Raw genomic sequence first — 10228 nt, 5'->3', positions numbered from 1 at the left:
GTATCATCACTGATTCTTTAGACTTCAGTGCTCTACAAGACTCCCCATGTTTCCCTGAAAGGACACATGCATCTTTTACATTTTAATTACATAACAGGTTCAGTTCATCTCTGAAAGAAGAGTTATAAGAAATCTACCTTTCCTAATTTTAATTCCAAGCCCAGATACCTCAGGTTGCATTAATTTGGCTTTGTATTCACTAAAGTAATTTCAGTTTGTTTTGGAAGTGGTTTCTTTGGTCTCAGTCTATGTCGCTGTATTTATACACACATTTTCTGCAAGGGTGATGTATTTATCTGATGAAGAAACCAGAACAGGTATTTCTGGCCTGAGAGGTTTCACTGGTTGAACCCCCAAGGGCATTTTACTCTGTTATTGTGGATTGAATTTCTGACTGTTTTTATTTCCATTGAATCAGAATTGTAATGCCAGGGATAAATTTGTCCTAGCTTGTTTACTGCCTTATTTGAATGATTACACAATTGTTACACTCTAGGAAATAATTCTGCTGTTCAAATCATAAGGCTAATCAGAATTTTCTCCTTGGAAATAAAAGATTATGGGTAAACAGCATAGATGAGAACAAGTCTGTATTATCTCATGAAAGCAATCAACAAACTCTAATCCCTTTAAGTGCTCAGTTTTGATGTGGAATAGCATTATGCATGGTATAGAGTTAGAAATAAAATATACAGAACACAGAGGGATTGGTCTGTACTACTAGAGTGGTGGACAAAGCAGTTAGACACTTAATTCTCCAGCTTGCATGTTTCTGTAAGGAATGCTCTTTCTTCCTGTTATTCACATGCTGGATTGCTGTTTGCACAGCTCTGTGATTTTCAGCTAATACTTCAAGAGATAGAGTAATTATATTTGTTTTGGAAGTACTGTTATTATGTCAACACTATTATTTCTGTTATTTAATTATAATTTTTAATCACTCTATGTGAACCTTGCTATTTTAATTTTTTTTTTTTTTAGTTTGTGCAAATGATTTCTCTTATTACCATAGGCATTTACTTCACTTGAAAAATGTCCAGGAAAGGACATCAGGCTGTGCTTGGCCCCATTAGATTACATTCAAGAACATGAAGGAGACCTGCCTGGAAATCTTCAGTACATCATTCATACAATGTCTGCTGACCTTTCTCATAGTTGCCCAGCAACAAAGTGTCCAAACCTGTCTGTTTTAACAAATGACTTGGGAAGCAGGGTGTTAATAAATAACACAAAGATACTGGACTTCAAAAGTAAGGTCTTGACACCTCTTGTCTTCAACACACGGAGATGAATTTTAACCTGCAAAATTCTCCTCTCTCTCGTAATATTTAAATAAATGCCTTGTAATTCTACTGAAATATAAATTGCTTATTAAATGCCCCTACACAAAGTAAGTAAGATCATAATCAACCTCTAGATGATGTATGTTCTACCTAAATAAGTTGAAAAAATGGCTTTGCCAGACGCATGTTCTCACCTTCAAAATTGTACCGACTAAATGCTCTTGATGTATAATGTGGGAATGCCAAGACATCAACACCACTTTCATTTTTTTAATCCTTTGCCAACTGGGTTTATATAACCTGAGTGGTCCTCAGCCCTACAGTGCTATATAAGCTGTTTCAGTAAAACGTAAAAACAACTACTCAGGTGTGTTATTCAGAGTATAGCTTTTAACTGAGCTGTAAAATAGCTTCTAGGGAAGCCTTGCCATTTAAAAATAGGCCACGATAATGAGGCTGCAATTGTGTTTCAAATATTTTTCCAGAAATGTTTATTGGACCTGGGTGAGGATGGGGAGGGGAGGGGGGTTTATCAGCACTTGACACACAACAGCCGTCTCATTTAGGTGAAGGCAAAAGCAAGTAGAAATATTTCAGTGTGTTTCCAAGAAACGAGCTTCCTTGTGAAATTTATTGCCCATGAAAATAATGGATTCTAGAATTAATCTGTCACACAGAGAAAGAGATAATACGGCCTTGTGGTCTCAGCTCAATGGCCATGCTCAGGCTGGAGGTTACTGGCACCATGGATGATGCTGGGGTATAAACATCTTCATTAAATAATCGCAGCAGAAATCTCCCAGTTTTTTTTTTTTTTCCTTTTACACAGTGCAAAACACACAAATAAATGTCTGCAAGGTGTTTGTTTGTTTGTTTGTTTGTTTAGGTTTTGGTGGGTTTTTTGGGGGAGTTTTGTTTGTTTGTTTTTTAATCAGTTTAAAACACCCCCAGGGCTGGCACTGCCCCCTGAGCAGTGTTGTGTGCCCTCGGGCTGTCTTTGAAGAGGGTCCCTGTGGACAGGCAGCGGGAAGATGCTGATGCCGTGGCATTCTTCAGTGGCACCGGAGTGTTTCCTCACAGCCTCTTCGGGGCTGTTCCGGGAGCCGCAGCCACGCTCCACCGGCGGGCTGGCGCTCTGATGGACGTGTAGGTGTATTTTAGGCGAAATCGGGAGAAACGCAAAAGGCCAAAGCAGCCTTTCTGAGAGGCTCCAGCTAATTTACAGGCATTGCCTTCGCCTTTAAAAGGCATTAAAAATAGATGGTTTATTATCAGTAAGTGCCAGTCGCGCAGATCTGTCCGACGGCGAGTACCACGAACGCTTTTTTTCCCTTTTCTTCCTGAGCAGGGAGAGGGAGCCAGAGCCCGACGGCAGCCACCCAGCCCCGTCCCGCCCCGTCCCGGCCCCGCCGTCCGCGGCCCCGCTCCGCCCTCCGCCGCCCTCCTCAGGGACCTTCCCGCGGGCACGCCGGGGCGCGTGGCCACCGACACCAGGCCCTTCCCGCTTCCCGCTTCTTCCGCTGCTTCCCGCCCGCCGCTAGATGGCGGCCGCCGCCAACCCGAGCGGGAGGCGCCTCCGCCGCCGCCGCCGCCGCCCTGAGGGCTCCGGGCTGCCGGGCGGGGCGGGGCAGCGCAGCCCGGGCAGGCTGGTGCCGCAGCGGTAAACTCGACACAGGGATCTCTGATTGATTGATTGATTGATTGATTGATTGATTGATTGATTTATATTTTTTTACCGAGTATTTCGGAACTTGACAAATGCGGGTGAGCGCCCGGAGATTTTTGAGGCAGGGAGAGTGTCAAGGCGTGGGCGGCCCTTGGCGCCTCCTCCCTCAGTCGCGGGGTGAAGGCCCCGGCGGCGGGCGGCGGCGGGGAGGTGCTGCCGGTACCTCAGCCCCAGCCCCAGCCCCGCTTTGAGCGGCCCCGCTGCTCTCTGGGCTCAGTCCGTTTTTGCCTCTGCTGCCTGTTGCACCGAGAGAATTGGCGGCACCAATATTTGCTGGTAAGATTAAGTCATTGCGCAGTTAAAATAAAAACCACCATGGGATTGAGTAGAAGTCGCTCTTGACCGCCAAACTGCGTTATTAAATGCAATTCAAACACAAAAGGCAGTAAATCACCTTAAAATGAAAGGATTTTTTAACCTACATTAATTAAGTTTTGGTTGTGTATGTGACATTCTACATAAGTTTAAATATAATTTGGAGTTACTTTTAATTTCAGCAGTACATCCTGAGTAGTGTCTGCTTTTCAGTTTGCCAGGACAGAGCGAGTAACTGGGAATGCAAGAAGCTATTTGATCTCCTGGTTTTTGAGGAAGTCCACTCGTAATATTTATCATCTTGCAGCATTTTTGCTGTCTTGTCCAGAGGGGAATTTTAGCCAGGGAGTTTGGGAATTGCGCTCAGTTTACTTTAGTGTTAGTAATATTTTTCCAAGCTGTGTGCTACACATTAGAGAAGACAGCAAAACCAAAATCAATCCCAAAGCAGTTGGAATGGGTACAAGAGGGAGAGAAAAGAGCACCAGCTTGCTTTTGCGACCAAGGTCAAAAAGGAGAAGCTGAATGAAAATAACAGTGTAAAAATGTTCCAAAATATAGTAGTTTTAATTTTTTTTTAGCATTAAGCTAGGACTTCAGGGAACTGATTCAGCCGTTCTGATAGAAGTGGTTTGTTGTCAGAAATCTGAGATAAAACTGCGTTTGTGTGTAGGGAAAAGAGACAGATCTTTAACTGAAGAACATATAAATAAGGACAACGAGCAGAAGGCAGCAAGGACATAGTTGTAGTAGTTACAGTTTTGTTGAAATAGTGAGTTTTGCCTGTAAAGGCAAAGGAAAAACATTCTAATTAATTAGATTTATTTACAGTAACTGGGTTTGGGATCGAAATAATTGCCTTGAGACTGCAGTGCAGCTGCAACACACATTCCAGATGTGAAATGTAACACTGTGTTTCAGCTGACCTTATTTTCAGATTTTAAAGGCAGAATTGCACAGGACTGGTAAGCAAATAAATTCATGCTGTCTTCAGAATTGATCCAATGCAGAGGTGCTGTCACATTTCCCAAATAATCAGATGTATTTGAGGTACAGGTAGGGAAAGAGTTTCCTGATGGATGAAAGGTCACCCAGAGTAAGTAGGCACTGCAGTCTGGGAGGTATGAGACTGGTACCCCTGGAGCATGTGCGCTCCCATCTTTGTTTTGTGATTTGAAGCTCAGCTCAGCAACAAGTTATCATCTCACTCTTCATGTGCATCATGCTGTAATCTTCAGGTGAGGGAGTCCTCCAGGAATCCCCCACACCTGGGGAAAACGGCCAGATGTCTGCTGCCTCCTGCTGCCCTTTCCCTTCAAAGAGCACATGCTTTCTGCTCTTTTTTTTTTTGTTTGATTTTTTTTGTTTTGTTTTGTTTTGTTTTGTTTTGTTTTGTTTGTTTTTGTTTTTGTTTTGTTTTGTTTTGTTTTTTGTTTTTTTCCTCTGGTTGTACAGCCCATTTTTATACTGGGCCACTGAGAGACATCCCATGAACAGCTTAGTGAAAATGTAGAATGAACTGAACTGAAATGAAAGAATGTGTAGAAAACTTTCTACTTTGCTTAAACACCTAATGAGACCTAATGTTTGCAAGAGCATGGAAGAAGCCTTGCTATAAATCTCTGCTTTTTCAGCAGACAGTATTGACAAATGGGTATCTGTTTTTCTCTGTAATATTTAAAGGAAATTGGATATGCTGTCCCAGGCTTCATGCTTATTTCAAACTGAGGCAATTAGTCAATCTAATTAAACTGATATGTGTGGTGCTTTTCATTTCTTTGTTACTCTTTCCTCAGCATAGCTGGACAGAAATATCACAAATATGATGTACATCCCCAGTGTACTGTTATTTTTCTGCCTATCAGAAATAGTTTTCTTTAATGCTCCAGCTGTCTTAATTCTTCTGAAATGTCTCTTTACCTCTGTTTTAGGTATCTGATTGGGGTATGCTGAGTGGACCAGATTTTTAGAGGCCCAAGAGTCTGGTTCCTCAGGAAAAAAAAAACCAAACAACCAACAATCCCCCCCAAAAAACCAAAACAAAAAAACCCCAAGCAAACCCAAACAAACCCTTTTTTATAAGCCGTTGTTTTGGAAGCAAAATGCAGGGTGTTTTCCATTGGAGGCAGACTGGGCTTGGTGTAGACAGAGCACAAAGCCTCCCACTGTTCATCAGGTTAGGGAGAATTCTACAAGAAACTCCCAAGTTATCTGAAATGTGCTTTTATTTCCTTCTAACTTGTGCTGTCAGATGTCAATCTTTCTTATAACAGGATTTATTTTGGCCTAGGTCACTGCTCTGCATCTCACTTCTGTGAAAATTTCAGTGGTGTCTCAGCATCAGTGAGGACTTGGATGAGCAGGGATTGCTATCTTCAAGCATGGACATTCATCAGTGGGTTCAACAGAAAGCATCCTGAAAGGATGTAATGTCCAGGAGCCATTTTGAGCACTCCTCAAACTGACAAATGATTTTTCATGAAGAAGAAAAAGAATTCCTGCAAGAACTAGTCCAGGTCCCCACATTACCTACTTTAGCTTATGCTTTCTCCATAAGTAGAATTCCAGACAAGTTTGAGGTGTTCTCTTGGGTGGTTTTAACCATTAGCTTTCTGGCAGAAGCCCAGACTGGATTGTAAGATACAGTATAGTGCTAGGAAGTGGACCAGATTTCATCCCAAGATAGACAAGGATGTTATGGAAAGGAATGGCAGTGTTTATCCTTCAGTAAAAAAGCTGGTTTAATATGAAGGTTTAATTTGCTCCTCAATGTGTCAGAAACAGCTGTTTTACCCTTCTGTGAGTCTGAATTCTCAAACAAGGGCATACTGGGTACAATATAGGAAATGGCACAGAAGAAGTAGCACAATGGTCTGAAGATAATTATAGCCTAGCAGGAGAAAGTGTGGGGTATTGTTTTTCTGTTTGAGATATAGTACTTGTCTTGGTGCATTCTTTTTTTTGGCTATAAATATTTGTATCCTTGTAACTGTAGAGATAGGAATTAATGCTTTTCATGTAATGCTTTTGAATGTATAGGTAAAGTTATAGGTCATATGCATTCAAAATATTGGAATTGGAGTTCACTCAGCAACGACATAGGAGAGTTGGGATGGTTCTGGTGTCCTGTGTGTCTCTGTCTACCCTATGTCTGTAGTGCTGTATGAGTATCTGATTTTATCAGCCAAAAAATAAAAGTCAACATCAGACTAAGAACCTTCACATTGCTGCACAGAGAAGTTATCTCAGACACAATGACTGTGGCACTTCAGCAGTAATGCTCAGAGAAAGCATAAGAGAGAACAGTGAACTATGCTCCCCCACTTTCCGAGTCAGAGGTTAAATTAAGACTACTGTTATTTTTTTTTTTAATTTTCTTAGTTTTTACCATTGAGCCAGACCTCCCTGAATTTCTCTAATGACCTTTTGACTTTATGCTTTTGGCCTGCACAGCAGCCTATGACAATATAATTATGCACTATTCAAATACCCATTCTCACCTCCTAATTTGACACCTGATAATTTCAGTGGGTGCCCTGTAGTTTTTGTGCAGTGCAAAGCAGTGGATAATCATTACCTCATCACCGTTCATTGTTTTTAGCCTTCCACATTTGTCTTTTTCCAACCTAGAGACTCCTCATCTGTTTCTTATACAGAGACTGCTGCCTTGGACCATCCTTGCTGTTTTCATGTCTGCTTTTCAACTTCTACCCTCCCTGCTCATGAAAGGACCAGACTGCATGCACAATCCAGGTTGGGCAAGTTTTTGTCAAATTAAAAATGAGACTGGTTTATAGCCTTATTTTGATTTCTTTCTGAAATAAAAGCTGATAAAATCAAAGGTTTTGAGTCATAAAGTGAGAGAAGTGTTAGTGATGTTCTTTATATATATGTCTCAGTTGTCATGATGACCTGACAGGTTAGCATAAGTCATGAAGGAAATCTGAGTTCAGATCCTTTTTACCTACCTTTGAGGAAGGAAATAGTCTAGTGACTGAGGTACAGGCTGTTCTGGACAATCCTGTTGTGGTTTAGCTGCTCTGGTTTTGCTTAGAGCTCTCTGAATGCTACTGGAATAGGGACTGAATGCCAATCTTTTCACTTCCCAGGCATGTGCCTGTAACACTTGGTTAGGAAAACAGTTCCTTGCTTGTGCTTTTCTCTGCACACCTTTGACAGCTTTGTTGGCTTCCATTAGGCTTAATGAGGTGTGGATTGGTAGGCAGCTCTCTGGCTAGTGCCTCTTCCATCTGGTTCTTCCTGCTCTGGAAGTGTTCAGGAGCAACAAGCAGTGCTGTTTTCTGGCTTTTTAGGCCTGGATGTTTTCAGAAGATGCACGTGCTTGATCACAGTTCATCTCATCAACAAAGAGCTCTTCCTGTATTTGCATGCCTTGATGGCCTTTGGTCACTCTAGCCAGCACTGGAGATGGTAGATCTCACAATTCCAGTTTTACTTGTATTCAGAATGATCTTTAGAAACAAACACAAACCAGTGTTTGCAGCCGGAAAAATGAGAGAGGAGAGAACTTGTTGACAGTTGCCTTTCTGCTTCAATAAAAGTTTGTGTTTGCATTTAAAACCACAACCTTGTCTTTAAGCACAACCACCAATGCATTGTCACAAGTTGTTCAGGGACACAACATTTGACTTGTATGTGACTCAGGGTTCATCTGCAGTACAAGAGGAGCCATCTGAGGTTTCCACATTACCCTGACACGTACCCTCTGGACATAGTGATTCATATCTCTGCATCTGCCCTATAATCCCTAACTTGGCAGATGAATCTAAATGATTTTGCAAGGTGCATGTTACTCCTTTCCTCTCCTGAGAAAATCTATGGCAAAATATAAAGATCTAGGTGGAGTACAGGTAAGCATGAGAAACACCCAAAAGAAAACACCCAAAGAAACACCCAACAGAAACAGAAACACCCAAAAGGCAATATGCTGAGCTCTCAATCATTGCTTCCTATATCCTCTTCTGTTATTAGTAAAAGCCCAGGTTCTGCTAATCCATACATTTAAAACAAACTCCTTTCTTGACTGTTTCAAAAAGCTGTTGAGAAAAAGAAATGAGCACTTCAGGGGTAAGATTGATAGGCATAGCCATGGCAAAATCTAATTGCCAGTTACGATGTTCTGTTGTTTCAGCCTGCAAAAATATTTCCTTTAATTGCAGGTACATGCTTAGATTAATCCTGGTGAACTTTGGAACTTGATGTGCTGTGTTAACAGGGAAAGAGCCATATCTGCAGGACAAGTCAGATGGCACATGGGTTGAATCACTCTTTGAGTATGCCTGGTTTTCCCCATTGACTGTATTTTTAGCAAAGGAAGCCTGATTTCATTGCCCTGGTGAAGTGTTCATGGTCCTACTGTTGCAGTGAGCCCTGAGCTGAAACAAAGCTCTGAAGTATGCACTGAATTCACCCAGAGCAATGTGACATTTAAACAGAAAAAAAAAGGAAATAAAGCAGTAACCATTTTAAGATGACAGATTGATTTGCCTACCTAACATGCCAGCACTGAGTGCTATGTAATAGATAAAGTTAGCAATACAGTATTGCCCAGTGTGTAATGAAATTTTTCATGTGATAGTAGTTTATCTTTCCAGTGACATGGAAACAAGCCTTGAAAACCTGGCACTCAGATGAACCCCAGAGCTGGAGCAAGGGCAGGAGGCAGAGGAAAGGGCAAAGAAACAAAGCAGAAAGAAAGCAACATGGCAAGTGAAGGAAAAAACCCAACTTTCCACCTTTCAACAGCAATGAGCCTTTGATTCAAGTTGTTTATATCACAAAATCATTCCCACAAGGACCCTACCTGAGATGTCTTTACTTTTGTCTGATTGAGCTCATGATGAACACTTACATGAGATTTTTTTTCTCCCAGAGAAACCAAGTGGAGAGCAGAATGATTTTTATTGATCCTGAAAGTAAAATTACAGAGAACATTAAAAAATGTTGTTGACAAAAGTTTAAAGTCTCCACTGAGAGTACCTTACTCTGCATTTTATTTTATTCTGGGCAGATATATTAGTTCTTTTCCAATATATGTTGTGAGTTTTCAGAAAATAAAATACAGCAGTTTGGAGAAACTCATGAGATTGTAATGTATGGACAAGTCTTACTGGATGTAGAAAACCTGATTTTCTATCCTTTTTTTTCCCTGGCATTTTCTGGTCTTTAATTTTTTTTTGCCAAGGGCATTTTTCTGTAGCTGTGGTCCTGGAAAAAAAAAAAAAAAAAAAAAAAAAAAAAAAAAAAAAAAAAGGTTTAGTAGTAGAAGAAAGAATTTTCAGCTACTGTGAACACATTACAGAAGAGAGTAGGTGATACTTGTTTACCTGAGAGAGTAGGTGATACTTGTTTACCTGACAGAAGTGGGTCCAAGACTGGAAATGCTACACCAGAGAGATGGCAAGAACATTGTTACTCTGGAACTTTCAGTTTGTGCATTAGAACCTACAATACTTAAGGTTGTGGAAGACCTCATAGTATCAGTTTAACTGCCAGTTTTAAATAAAATTTAGCTGTGGGGAGGGCAGTAATGTTCTGGATCACAAGACTGTGCTCTGGAAAGCCTCTTTTTTCCATCACTTCACCCTGGGTCTTGCATTTAGACTTGCAGGTGATGCCTTTCTGAAGGCATTAAAAATCTTGATGTAAGTAAGTCAATGAAAACAGGAACACAAGAGAACTACTTATATTAAAGGATTAAAGGAGAATGTAGTGAGCCTGGGAAGCAGTAGCATCTGTATTGCATACAACATTGTTTGGGATAGTTACATATGGGAGTATTCCTTTACACGAGTAATTCAGCTCCTGCTTAGTAGCAATGTAATTACCCTGCTTTCTCTTTGAAGGCTGTCTGTGGTTTCAATCAATTTACATTCTAAATAAA

The 10228-nt window shown here is 41.0% G+C and overlaps 1 long non-coding RNA gene across 1 annotated transcript; it reads left to right on the top strand.

Annotated features, from left to right (window-relative positions):
- The first annotated feature begins 5915 nt into the window (after positions 1-5915).
- Positions 5916-9426, top strand: LOC139799059 (uncharacterized). Its single transcript, XR_011727074.1, has 2 exons — positions 5916-7077; positions 8940-9426. It is a non-coding gene; the product is annotated as an uncharacterized lncRNA (long non-coding RNA).
- The last annotated feature ends 802 nt before the right edge of the window (positions 9427-10228 follow it).

The sequence above is a fragment of the Heliangelus exortis genome, chromosome 1, assembly GCF_036169615.1.
Source record: "Heliangelus exortis chromosome 1, bHelExo1.hap1, whole genome shotgun sequence".
Classification (NCBI taxonomy): domain Eukaryota; kingdom Metazoa; phylum Chordata; class Aves; order Apodiformes; family Trochilidae; genus Heliangelus; species Heliangelus exortis.
This window is presented reverse-complemented; position numbering and strand designations above follow the sequence as displayed.